This window comes from Microcaecilia unicolor, chromosome 4 (assembly GCF_901765095.1).
Source record: "Microcaecilia unicolor chromosome 4, aMicUni1.1, whole genome shotgun sequence".
Lineage (NCBI taxonomy): Eukaryota > Metazoa > Chordata > Amphibia > Gymnophiona > Siphonopidae > Microcaecilia > Microcaecilia unicolor.
Genome location: NC_044034.1, coordinates 241,958,313 through 241,972,942, shown reverse-complemented (window position 1 = coordinate 241,972,942; position 14,630 = coordinate 241,958,313). Strand labels below are relative to the sequence as shown.

Here is a 14,630-nt window from a genome sequence, read left to right as displayed (position 1 = left end):
GAGTGGGGCACCCCCTCGGTGGATCTTTTCCGCCTCTCAGACCAACCACAAGCTGCCTCTGTTCTGTTCCAGACTTCAGACACACGGCAGGCTAGCGTCAGATGCCTTTCTCCTTCATTGGGGGACCGGCCTCCTGTATGCTTATCCTCCCATACCTTTGGTGGGGAAGACCTTACTGAAGCTCAAGCAAGACCGCGGCACCATGATTCTGATAGCGCCCTTTTGGCCCCGTCAGATCTGGTTCCCTCTTCTTCTGGAGTTGTCCTCCGAAGAACCGTGGAGATTGGAGTGTTTTCCGACTCTCATTTCGCAGAACGACGGAGCGTTGCTGCACCCCAACCTTCAATCCCTGGCTCTCACGGCCTGGATGTTGAGGGCATAGACTTCGCTGCGTTGGGTCTGTCTGAGGGTGTCTCCCGGGTCTTGCTTGCCTCTAGGAAGGATTCCACTAAGAAGAGTTACTTTTTCAAGTGGAGGAGGTTTGTCGTTTGGTGTGAGAGCAAGGCCCTAGAACCTCGTTCTTGTCCTGCACAAAACCTGCTTGAATACCTTCTGCACTTATCGGAGTCTGGCCTCAAGACCAACTCAGTAAGGAATCACCTTAGTGCGATTAGTGCTTACCATTATCGTGTGGAAGGTAAAGCCATCTCTGGAGAGCCTTTAGTCGTTCGATTCATGAGAGGGTTGCTTTTGTCAAAGCCCCCTATCAAGCCTCCTACTGTGTCGTGGGATCTCAACGTCGTCCTCACCCAGCTGATGAAACCTCCTTTTGAGCCACTGAATACCTGCCATCTGAAGTACTTGACCTGGAAGGTCATTTTCTTGGTGGCAGTTACTTCAGCTCGTAGGGTCAGTGAGCTTCAAGCCCTAGTAGCTCATGCTCCATATACCAAATTTCATCACAACAGAGTAGTGCTCCGCACTCACCCAAAGTTCCTGCCGAAGGTGGTGTCGGAGTTCCATCTTAACCAGTCAATTGTCAACATTCTTCCCCAGGCCGCATACCCGCCCTGCTGAACGTCAGTTGCACACATTGGACTGCAAGAGAGCATTGGCCTTCTACTTGGAGCGGACACAGCCCCACAGACAGTCCGCCCAATTGTTTATTTCTTTCGACCCTAACAGGCTAGGGGTCGCTGTCGGGAAACGCACCATCTCCAATTGGCTAGCAGATTGCATTTCCTTCACTTACGCCCAGGCTGGGCTGGCTCTTGAGGGTCATGTCACGGCTCATAGTGTTAGAGCCATGGCAGCGTCAGTGGCCCACTTGAAGTCAGCCACTATTGAAGAGATTTGCAAGGCTGCGACGTGGTCATCTGTCCACACATTCACATCACATTACTGCCTCCAGCAGGATACCCGACGCGACAGTCGGTTCGGGCAGTCGGTGCTGCAGAATCTGTTTGGGGTGTAAATCCAACTCCACCCTCCAGGACCCGAATTTATTCTGGTCAGGCTGCACTCTCAGTTAGTTGTTCTTCGTAGGTCAATTTCTGTTGTACCCTCGCCGTTGCGAGCTTCAATTGACCTGGGTTCTTGTTTTGAGTGAGCCTGAGAGCTAGGGATACCCCAGTCGTGAGAACAAGCAGCCTGCTTGTCCTCGGAGAAAGGGTATGATACATACCTGTAGCAGTTGTTCTCCGAGGACAGCAGGCTGATTGTTCTCACCTACCCTCCCTCCTCCCCTTTGGAGTTGTGTGTTTCATCTTTTGCTAGTTATTCAACTGGCGGGAGCGGTCGCGCACGGGCGGGAAGACGGCCGCGCATGCGCGGTGGGCGTGCCCTGCGTGCCGACCGTCCCGCGAAGCTTTTTTCCGGTTGGTGGGGGCTGCCGCGGACGTCACCCAGTCGTGAGAACAATCAGCCTGCTGTCCTCGGAGAACAACTGCTACAGGTATGTATCATACCCTTTCTGGTATGTTGGTGTCCCAAAGGCATTAAATATCTGGGGCTTTTATTTAAATTCACTGTCCAGGACACTTTACAAGAGAACATGGCTAGAATTTTAAATCTTTTTTTTTTAATTATTTATTTATAATTTCAAATTTACAATTCAAGCCAAAAACACTTGTTTAGAAAAGCAGTTTGAATACAGTAATCTTTTACAATAGGAAAACAATATAATAAAGAAAATATGAATACCCATTCCTAAGCATCCTTATTTATATATTCCACTGCACAAGTCCACAAATGTGATTCAAGACTTACATATATGGAGAACACAAGAAAATTACATCACTTAAATAAAAGGAAAAAGTGAATGGAACCTGTGTAGCTACTAAAATTTCCTTCCTTCAGGACTTTTGAGTCTCTTGTCCAATTCTCTTGGTAGCTAGGAATTCAGTGAGATGTGTAGGTTCAAAGAATACGTATTTAGTTGCCTGATATCTAACTATACATTTACATGGATAGTGCAGAAAAAAGGAAGCTCCCAACTGTTGGACTCCAGGTCTATGCAAAAGAAATTGGTGCCTCCTTTTTTGGGTCTCTTTTGACACATCAGGGAATATCCTTACTTTCAATCCAAGAAAGTCTTTATTTCTATTTTTAAAGAAAAGTTTCATCATCCATCCCTTATCAGGTGCCAAAACTACAGTGGCTAACAATGTTGAGGAAATTACTTTTTCTGAGTCCGAGGACTCTAATATAGCTGACACTTCCAAGGGGGAATCTGAAGACTCATGTATTTCTCCTGGCTTTCCTGGTAGGTAATATACCTGTAGCAAAGGCGGAGTAGATTGTTCAGGGATTAAAAGTATGTCCTTCATATACTTCAACAACATTTCTTTTGGGGAAACTGTTTTAATCTTTGGAAAATTAATGAAACAAAGATTATTACTTCTCTGATTATTTTCAAGAGCTTCTATTTTTCTACGCATATTTGTTAAATCTTTAACCATTATAACTTGAGTTTCTTGCACTTGTTTTCCTTTCTGATCTTGATTCATTATTTTCTCGTTTATTTGTTTAACGTCCTCTGTAACTTTGGTCAAACTTTCAGTTAACGTTTGAGTTTTTATTTCCAATTGGTTAATTTGAGGACACAAAGCTTTACCCAAAGAGGTTATCAAGGCCCACAGAGAGTCAAGAGTCACTTCAGTGGGCTTTTCCATAGAGGAAAATATTTGCAAAGGCAGAGTAGGTTGTAAGGGATTACTTATCTCACTTTCCGTGACCAAGCGATTTCCCGCCGGCAAAGATGTCTGACTCACAGTGCTTACAACATCCACCTCAGTGGATTCTCCCAAAACGAGCCCCTGCTGTTCCTGTGCCTCATGTCGCGCCGACTTCTCCGTAAGCGACACCAACAAAGGGGAACTCGTTCGCTGTGGTTGCGGAGGGGGAATTCTTCGGTCTGGGCTTAAAGTTGTTTCAAGCGCAGGCATCGACACTAGGCCTCCATTTGCTCCGGTCGGTGCAGTCGCGCCACTCTCAGACCGCGTTTCCTGTTGGCTCTGAATGAATGAGTCCATAGGTCTGATCACTGTGCTGGTTGATTTGCCCCTTCGCTTAGGCATCGCGAAGGCTTGGATTCAAACTCGGTCAGAGCTCTGCTAACACAGGTCCACTCACGTCGGCCATCTTGAATCGCTCTAGAATTTTAAATCTTAAAAAAAAAATCACGTCAGTCATGGAACAGCCAGTTCAATTTCCTAGACCATTTTTTGTGCAAATTGAGAAAATATTCACATGTTTTTTGTGGAATCGTAAACCTCCTTGCATAGCATTGAAAAAATTGAAAGCCCATAAAATTAATGGTGGTTTGAAGTTTCCTGATTTTTGAGCTATATAATCAGGCCTTTTTATTAAGAGCAGCGTCCTGGTGGGTCCTTGATACTGTTGATGAGTTTACTGCAGTATGGTTACCTATGGAACAACAATTGTCCTATCCTATTCCTTTAAAGCATAGAGGAGGAGATTCTACATATGGTGCTTAAAAAAATCAGCGCTGAAATCAGTGCAGACTATGAGGCATATTTTCAAAGCACTTAGCCTTCCAAAGTTCCATAGAAACCTATGGAACTTTGGAAGGCTAAGTGCTTTGAAAATATGCCTCTAAGTGTATTCTATAATTGGCACCTAGATTTAGGCGCCGATTATAGAATATGCTTAGTTGATATTTCATCACCGATATATGCACGCATCCATTTACACCAATGAAAACCTAGTGTAAATCTCAGCGTGTAGATTTAGGCGCACTGGGCCATATTCTATAATTAGGCGCCTAAATTGTAGAATGCCCATGAAACGTCCATTTTCCCGCTCATAACCATGTCCCTTTTTGCCTCCGCGTGTTAGAAGTTCAGCACACATCGTTACCGAATATGCTTAGGGGTCCTTTTACAAAAGGCGCATAAGGGCTTACGTCCAGTGGGTTCCAAATGAGCATTACCGCCCAACTACCACGTGCCCCGGGTGGTAATTCTGAATATGGCACACACCGAAAACACGTGGAAGAAAATATTTTCTATTTTCTACCGTGTGACGCTTACCCGGTGGTAAATGGCAGTGGACTCGTGCTGTATGCCTACCGCCCGGGTAGCACGTGAGACCTTACCACTAAGTCAGTGGATGGAGGTAAGGTCCCAGGGCGAAAATAGATTTGTGCTGGTTTTTCTTTTGCCTCACGTCCATTTTCCGGCCCCTTTAAAAAAGGCTTTGTTTTCCAGAATGCTGCAAAAACCGGCCCGATGCACACCAAGAAGACTTGCTCATACTACCATAGGCCACATTTTGCTGCGGCTTAGTAAAAGAGCCCCTTAGCAAGTTCTGCATCTAAATTCTAATCAGTGCAAATTAGTGCTCATTATTGTTTAAGTGCTATCAGCGCTTATTAGCTTGTTAAGCCAATTAAGTTACAGTGGTGGAAATAAGTGTTTGATCCCTTGCTGATTTTGTAAGTTTGCCCACTGACAAAGACATGAGCAGCCCATAATTGAAGGGTAGGTTATTGGTAACAGTGAGAGATAGCACATCACAAATTAAATCCGGAAAATCACTTTGTGGAAAGTATATGAATTTATTTGCATTCTGCAGAGGGAAATAAGTATTTGATCCCCCACCAACCAGTAAGAGATCTGGCCCCTACAGACCAGGTAGATGCTCCAAATCAACTCGTTACCTGCATGACAGACAGCTGTCGGCAATGGTCACCTGTATGAAAGACACCTGTCCACAGACTCAGTGAATCAGTCAGATTCTAACCTCTACAAAATGGCCAAGAGCAAGGAGCTGTCTAAGGATGTCAGGGACAAGATCATACACCTGCACAAGGCTGGAATGGGCTACAAAACCATCAGTAAGACGCTGGGCGAGAAGGAGACAACTGTTGGTGCCATAGTAAGAAAATGGAAGAAGTACAAAATGACTGTCAATCGACAAAGATCTGGGGCTCCACGCAAAATCTCACCTCGTGGGGTATCCTTGATCATGAGGAAGGTTAGAAATCAGCCTACAACTACAAGGGGGGAACTTGTCAATGATCTCAAGGCAGCTGGGACCACTGTCACCACGAAAACCATTGGTAACACATTACGACATAACGGATTGCAATCCTGCAGTGCCCGCAAGGTCCCCCTGCTCCGGAAGGCACATGTGACGGCCCGTCTGAAGTTTGCCAGTGAACACCTGGATGATGCCGAGAGTGATTGGGAGAAGGTGCTGTGGTCAGATGAGACAAAAATTGAGCTCTTTGGCATGAACTCAACTCGCCGTGTTTGGAGGAAGAGAAATGCTGCCTATGACCCAAAGAACACCGTCCCCACTGTCAAGCATGGAGGTGGAAATGTTATGTTTTGGGGGTGTTTCTCTGCTAAGGGCACAGGACTACTTCACCGCATCAATGGGAGAATGGATGGGGCCATGTACCGTACAATTCTGAGTGACAACCTCCTTCCCTCCGCCAGGGCCTTAAAAATGGGTCGTGGCTGGGTCTTCCAGCACGACAATGACCCAAAACATACAGCCAAGGCAACAAAGGAGTGGCTCAGGAAGAAGCACATTAGGGTCATGGAGTGGCCTAGCCAGTCACCAGACCTTAATCCCATTGAAAACTTATGGATGGAGCTGAAGCTGCGAGTTGCCAAGCGACAGCCCAGAACTCTTAATGATTTAGAGATGATCTGCAAAGAGGAGTGGACCAAAATTCCTCCTGACATGTGTGCAAACCTCATCATCAACTACAGAAGACGTCTGACCGCTGTGCTTGCCAACAAGGGTTTTGCCACCAAGTATTAGGTCTTGTTTGCCAGAGGGTTTAAATACTTATTTCCCTCTGCAGAATGCAAATAAATTCATATACTTTCCACATTGGGATTTTCCGGATTTAATTTGTGATGTGCTATCTCTCACTGTTACCAATAACCTACCCTTCAATTATGGGCTGCTCATGTCTTTGTCAGTGGGCAAACTTACAAAATCAGCAAGGGATCAAATACTTATTTCCACCACTGTACATGTGGTGTTATAGAGTCTACTACTACTATTTATCTGATTTCGGTGCCTAAATCTAAGCGCACTATATAGAATCTGGAGGAGAATGGATACGATATTACTTAATAAAGAGACTGACAGAAATATACTCATGTAGCCATAAAAAGACTGGATAAAGTACAGAAACATCCCATACTTACTACTAAATTTGCCCCATTATGGGGTAATCCTCTGATTAAAATTAATAAAGACATTATAATATGATCCCCCTTAGGCCTCTCGTGGTATCTTTAGATGAAATAATATTATGGATAATAAATCTTTTTCTACTTTTCGGGCCTGTTTACTAAGCTGCATTGTAGGCGCGCAAACCTTTTAGTGTGAGCTAAAAATTAGCACGCACTAATGCTAGAGACATCCATATGAATATAATAGGTTTCTCTGTTATCGCATGCTAATTTTTAGCACGCACTAAAACGTTAGCGCGCCTACAATGCGGCTTAGTAAACAAGGTCCTTAGTTACCTTCAAACTAGATTCTCCCTTCCAAAATCCCTATTCTTTGGATTTATGCAGTTTAAATCTGCTATAAACTCTGCCAAACTATTACAGGAGTTAGCTCACAATACTCCTGATATCTTTAAAATTTTTATGGATGCAATACTCAAAGATAATTTTGCCTCTTACTACTATTCCTTGCTTCTGCCTGCATTTAATGAATATAACATTACCTTACAGCGTTTATGGTCTGAAGAACTATCTAATCAATTAACTGAATTGCAGTGGATTATATTTTGGTCAAAAATGAATAGGTCTTTAGAGTCTGCTCCCATTCTTCAATCCCTATTTTTTGTGTTGCATAAAGTAATATGGACTCCGGTCAAACAAACTAGAGTTAATAATAAGTTATCTAATTTATGTTGGTCGTGTAATTCTGCTATTGGTACTTATTCTCACATGCAACACAACGAAACTAAAGCTCGTACTGGACTTAACCAAACTCTTCTTCCCTACGATTCCCTAATGGGTCTGTTACACATGAACTTTACTCTTCCACTACACCACCTTGTATTTGTTCATACTGTAATTGGCCTCGCCTTTACCGTACTATGTAAGCCACATTGAGCCTGCAAATTGGTGGGAAAATGTGGGATACAAATGTAATTTTCATGTCCAGACGTCCAACATTTTTGGAATCTAGTGTGGGATAAATCTTCTAAATTGTTGAATATTAAATTTTCTTTAAGTCATAAGATTATAATTTTTCATTCACTCGAAATTAGGGATTGTTTACCTGTTGACAAAATGTAAACTGTTGGATATTCCATTGCTCTTAAATCTGTTTTCCAAAATTGAAAAGAAAAGAAAAAAGTTGCATTCAATGGCTGGTTGAATTTGATTTGTCTTTGTTTTTCGGTATGAAGCCCGCTAAGCGGAAGAGTTCAATCAGATTGGGTGTGTCACTAAGATTTGGGAACCAATTGATCATTTTTGTTCACATTAGAATTACAGGAATTTCTCATTTTTCTAATAGTAATACTATTGGTATATGTACTGTTTGTTTTACAGTTCATCTTGTGGATGTATGGGTTAGCTTATCTTTTTTTATATTCTCAATCATACTTGTGCTTGGTAATGCTTCTGATATGTTTGATGTGTTCCAATTTTATTGATAAAGAAATACTGAACTTAGAAAATGTATCAAAATGGTTTAATGGTTTTCATTTGGAAGGATCATATAATGTGAAAATGCAGGGCATACTGTAAAATGCTTGGAAGGTTAGCTATGTTGTTTCCCAAGGATCTACGCTTTCTCCATTATTTGTAATGTTTGATGAACAGACAAAAAAAAGCAATACTGGGCCTTCAAGACTGGGACAATTGAAATTCTTTATTAATGACCAAACACGGGCCGTGTTTCGGCGTAAAACAACGCCTGCCTCAGGGGTCAAAGAGAAAAACTGTAAATTGCGCGTAGTGTAGATTCAATGCCCAAAAGTATAATCTAAAAAATCGCTGTTCGCCGCAGTTGCTAAAAACAAGCTCTAAAAAGAGCCTTCTCGTGTGCATAAAGTCGATAATGTTTGATGAAATCATTGGGAGTCAAACTTGAGAAAATCATATCCTATATCTCTGGATAAAAGTAATATTTTAACAGGGATCCAGGTCTGTTTGGATTTGATAGAAAATTGGGTTTTATTCCACAGGTTTCAATTGACTAAAGATAAAATCAAATTTTTGTTGATAGGAGCAGCTTTTAAGTTCTGGAGTAACTCATTATTTATGATTGGTAATGATAATTACATATTAATATGTCCACTTGAGTATTGGGGGTACAAATGGACAGTCAGTTGACTTATAACAATAAAGTAATTTTAAAAACCCTCACTTTTGTTTTATTAATGGGGTCTTTTACTAAGGAACGCTAACATTTTTAGCGTGCACTAATAATTAGGATGCGCTAAACACTACAGTCGCCCATATATTCCTATGGGCATCTCTAGCGTTTAGTGCGTCCTAATCATTAGCGTGTGCTAAAAATGCTATCACGCCTTAGTAAAAGACCACCTGAGGAAGCGCAGGACTGTTAGGAAGTTTTTTGAATTGACAACATTTCTACTGAGTCCAATTCTTATCGCTTTCTCAAATAGACTATTGCAATGTGAATTATTCTGGATGTTCAAAATCTTTTCTGGATGTTCAAAATCTTTAATTAGGAAATTTCAAATTGTTCAGAATATGGCTGTCAGAGTGATATATTCTGCTCATAAGTTTAAGAAAAAATGAATAAACTTTATCAGATTTCACTGGATACCTATTCAGACTAGAGTCCAATTTAAAATGTGTACGTTAATATTTAAAATCCTATATGGCAATGCGCCATCATATATGATGAGCTTTAGTCAATTATCAAAAGGTTATAATACTCATTTCTTCTGTCAGATGATTTTACATTTTTCCTGTTTTAAACAAGATTATGTCTTAAAGGTCATTGACTGCATCCTTTTTATATCAATGGCTTGGAATGCTTTACCTTCCTCAATAAGGTCGCTGAAAAATTATCTTAAGTTTAGAAAAGCATTGAAAATTTTTTCTTTGAAAAATTGGTGCTAACTAGAATTGTATCTGTTTTATCATTCTTTTTAATCTTCTTTTACAGTTTTTAGGTTGGAAAACTCTGTGCTTAGATACTAATACAAAAATTTTGCTTGTACTTCCTAGGAATGTTGTAGCCCCCTTTGCATGTGATAGATAGTTGTGGAATACAAGTACTGTAATGCAGTATAATTTAGAAGGTTATTTACTAATTGATAGCATGTGGTAATACGGTTATTGTGCATTATCTGCTACAGGGCCCATAGGAATAAAGGGCTAGAGATGCTGTATATGGCACCTAAAAATATTGGTGTCAAAAAAGCACTATTCTGTAAGCTGCACTTAAAGTTAGTCATGGTTTATCTCTTAATTTTCATGTCTTGTTGATATCTCTGAGTTAAGGAGGGACAGCTTATTCTTGTCTGTGAAGGCAAGCTAGGCAAATGGAGTGTGGGTAAAATATCTGTTTCTAATGATTTATCCCAATCGGATGCCTTCCTGTACTTCTCTAAACACTCACATCAATATCATGTGAGCTGTGAGGGAGCCAAGCCCTGCTATACTTTTCTAGGCAAAGTATAGTGTAGCTTAAACAGCCTGCTTAAACCGTCCCCAAGTAGAAGCTTTACCAGTAGAATCTCAATTCTTACACAAATCTTCTTTATTGTAGCACTCATAATAAATAGAGAGAATCCAATTTACAGTTCAGTTGCTTAGAAGACAATTGTTGCCTTCTGTATATAGAGTCTGTATTTAGCCACCCCAGGCAAAGAGATGGCCAGAACCTCAGCCCAGCTGAGAGGAAAAGCTGTATCACTCAAAGGAGAATAAGGGGGAGAAACTCAGGGAAAATAAATGGGTAATGACTTGGGGAGATGGTGAACAATCTTGTTGGAATTACAGTAGATTAAGGAGGGATCAGCTCTAGTTAGCAAGCTTTATGATCAACAATTGTTCAAGCATGCTAACAAGACTGGGCTCTCTCTCGCACAGCCGCAGGGGCAGAGAGGGACGGCTGGCCCTAGCTCATCGCTAACAGCCAATAGGGAAAGCTCACAAGGAGTCAATCACAGGATACTACAAACTATAGGAAAAGCAGTCCTAATACACAATGCTATCTATTACACAGTGTAATTCAAAATAAATAATGCTCATATTAAATATACATAACAATATATACTGCCTCCATGAATATGGGGGCAGAACACCTACAGCAGTTTTTAAAACAAAAATGCTTGGCATTATCTTACTATCTTTTACCATGCACTGGTTTAGTTTGCCTCACTCTGCTTATCTTGGAGTCCTCACCACCAAATATTTAAATAAGAAAACCCCCTAACAGCGGCTTGTAATTACTAGAAGAGACGGACTTCTACATCCCTCTACTGCCTGCTATCGGCAGCATGCCCCACACCTTCCTAGCCTTCTGAGCAATCTTATGACTTCCTTTCCAAGGCCCGAACTTGGTCTGTCCTCTGGATTCTGCCTATTGTTTTCCAGCTTTCATATCTCCAGCCACCCTGGCCTCAATGCTTTCAGCATCTTAGAGCATAGGAACCAACTTTTCAATATGATTGGGGGTGCTCAAGCATCCACAGCCCCCATAGAGATGGCTCCTATGTCTTAGATTTGTCTTCTACTATGGAATACAATAACTCCAATAATTTGTAGCGTGCTCTGCTCGCTTAGTCATCTTTTAACCAACAGAGCTTAAGTGCATCTGGAAATGGCAGCTGTAAATCTCATATGTTCTCTGCATTGCAGTGTTTTCTCCAGCCTTATATCCTAATCGCCCTACTCCGCCTCCTGTCTTTCAGAAAGGGCCATGGAGGGCAGCAATATATTTCTCCTCCCCAGTGTTGGCGGGGACTGAGTTACTGTATGTTTTGCTTCTCTTTCTACAAGGATCCTTTGCTGACTCCAAGCTGCAAGTTTGAAGGTAAATGCAAGTTCTGGCCAGTTTCCTAGCAACAAGTGTTCCATAGCTATGACACACTGCACAGCCTATGATGTTATCAGCCTGTATCTGTGCTGAAGCAGTAGATTCTGACAGACAGACAGACCTAACAGTAAGAGTGTATTCACAGGGGGGGGGGGGGGGGGGGGGGGAGTTTATCGGTGCAATTTTATCACCAAATAACCCCATCCCTGCCGTTTATCTTTTTTTTTTTCTTTTATGTCATGGACAAGCATGGTGAGAGAATGATAGACATCAGGATTTGAGAAGTAGCCTGTGCTTCCCTCACATCAGCAGCCCCTAGTGACCTATGAAAGGGACAGTATTGCATCTCTCAACCAACAGAGCAAATGTTTCCAAAACATTAGGGATGAGCTATCATTTACAACCATCTGGGAAATGTGAATGACATATCCCATGTCGTTTGTTGCAAGTTATTTACACACAAACGAGCTGAAAAAAAACCCACATTTTGTGTTTTTTTTATTTATCAATGATAATGTGCACTGTTTTCAAAGACGGCACATTCATCCTAAAGAGTGTGCTCCAGGGGCTTAACCAGAAGTCTAGTGGGGGGGGGGGGGGGGGGGGGGGGGGGTTTGGGGGGGGTCTTGGTGTGGACTGGGAGTGGCAACCATTTCCTCTCAGCTCTTCTCTCTCCCCACTCTCCCTCCCTCAAACCTTTGCTGCGGGGATGCCTAAGCCCCGCCAGCCAAAGAGATTTGCTGGCTAAGCCCCTGCTTGTGCTGCTTTTCAACAGAAAGGAAGCCAGTAAGGTGCTTCGACCTTGGATACTTCTGCACATGCTTAGAACTGAGCATGTCCAGAAGTGCTGGCATGTGCAGATGAAACATCCCGCTGGCTTCCTCGCTATTCAGGCAGCACGGGTGGAGGTTCAACATACAGATATCTTTGGATGGCAGGGCTTGGTCATCTCCACCAGCCATTCATTCAGTGCTGAAAGTTTGGAGGGACCTGAGACCAAAGTTAGGAGGCCCAAGCCCACCCCCCACCCCCGTTGATATACCACTGCTTGCACTACCCTCAAGGGTTTCTATTTTTATAAAGGGTGCACGTTCTCAATGACATAGCTTCCATAATGAACCAGTACTTTAAAAAAAAACAACAAAAAAAGAACTTTCCTGGAAACCACATGGGAAACGACACAAAACAAAAATTTTCTGACTGCATAATAAACATGTCCCAGATAATTGGAAAAATGTACCATTCATTGTATTTGTTAAACTAGTTGTGTGGAAAGCAATTGTGAATAAATGAAATGAATTATAGAACTGGCTCTATAAGTAGATGTGGCTGATATATGTGTAAATAGCAACAATTTTTGAGAGGAAAAGTGTGTGTGTGTGTGTGTGTATATATTTATATAAATAAGCATAGAGGGGCATATTCAAACGGGGTGCCCAAGTTTTCCTGAGGGCGTCCTCACAGGACGTCCCCGCGAAGGGGCGGGGAAACCCGTATTATCGAAACAAGATGGGCGTCCATCTTTCGTTTTGATAATACGGTCAGGGATGCCCAAATCTCAACATTTAGGTCGACCTTAGAGATGGTCGTCCCCGATTTTCGCCGATAATGGAAACCAAGGACGCCCATCTCAGAAATGACCAAATGCAAGCCATTTGGTAGTGGGAGGAGCCAGCAGTCGTAGTGCACTGGTCCCCCTGACATGCCAAGCCACCAACCGGGCAACCTAGAGGGCACTGCAGTGGACTTCATAAATTGCTCCCAGGTGCATAGCTCCCTTACCTTGTGTGCTGAGCCCCCCAACCCCCCAAACCCACTCCCCACAACTGTACACCACTACCATAGCCCTAAGGGGTGAAGGGGGGCACCTAAATGTGGGTACAGTGGGTTTCTGGTGGGTTTTGAAGGGCTCACATTTACCACCACAAGTGTAACAAGTAGGGAGGGGGATAGGCCTGGGTCCACCTACCTGAAGTGCACTGCACTCACTAAAACTGCTCCAGGGACCTGCATACTTCTGTCAGGGAGCTGGGTATGACATTTGAGGCTGGCATAGAGGCTGGAAAAATGTTTTTTAAGTTTTTTTTTAGGGTGGGAGGGGGTTAGTGACCACTGGGGGAGTAAGGGGTGGTCATCCCTGATTCCCTCCGATGGTCATCTGGTCAGTTCGGGCACCTTTTTGAGGCTTGGTTGTAAGAAAAAATGGACCAAGTAAAGTCGGCCAAGTGCTTGTCAGGGACGCCCTTCTTTTTTCCATTATCAACTGAGGCTGCCCATGTGTTAAGCACACCCCAGTCCCGCCTTCGCTATGCTTCCGACATGCCCCGGGAACTTTGGTCATCCCTGCGACGGAAAGCAGTTGAGGACGCCCAAAATCGGCTTTCGATTATGCCAATGTGGGCGACCCTGTGAGAAGGACGCCCATCTTGCAATTTGTGTCGAAAGATGTAACGCCCATTTTTTAAAAAGACTCCAGGGGAGATCCGGGAAATTATAGACCGGTGAGTCTGACGTCGGTGCCGGGGAAAATGGTAGAGGCTATTATTAAAAACAAAATTACAGAGCACATCCGAGGACATGGATTACTGAGACCGAGTCAGCACGGCTTTTGTGTGGGGAAATCTTGCCTGACCAATTTACTTCAATTCTTTGAAGGAGTAAACAAACATGTGGACAAAGGGGAGCCGGTTGATATTGTGTATCTGGATTTTCAAAAGGCGTTTGACAAGGTACCTCATGAAAGGCTACAGAGGAAATTGGAGGGTCATGGGATAGGAGGAAATGTCCTATTGTGGATTAAAAACTGGTTGAAGGATAGGAAACAGAGAGTGGGGTTAAATGGGCAGTATTCACAATGGAGAAGGGTAGTTAGTGGGGTTCCTCAGGGGTCTGTGCTAGGACCGCTGCTTTTTAATATATTTATAAATGATTTAGAGATGGGAGGAACTAGCGAGGTAATTAAATTTGCTGATGACACAAAGTTATTCAAAGTCGTTAACTCGCGACAGGATTGTGAAAAATTACAAGAGGACCTTACGAGACTGGGAGACTGGGCGGCTAAATGGCAGATGACGTTTAATGTGAGCAAGTGCAAGGTGATGCATGTGGGAAAAAAGAACCCGAATTATAGCTACGTCATGCAAGGTTCCACGTTAGGAGTT

General features: G+C 42.9%; 1 protein-coding gene across 10 annotated transcripts in view; it reads left to right on the top strand.

Annotated features, from left to right (window-relative positions):
* MBNL2 (muscleblind like splicing regulator 2) overlaps positions 1 to 14,630 on the top strand; it is a 314,090-nt gene that overhangs the window by 53,622 nt on the left and 245,838 nt on the right. The gene's annotated exons all lie outside the window — the stretch shown is intronic.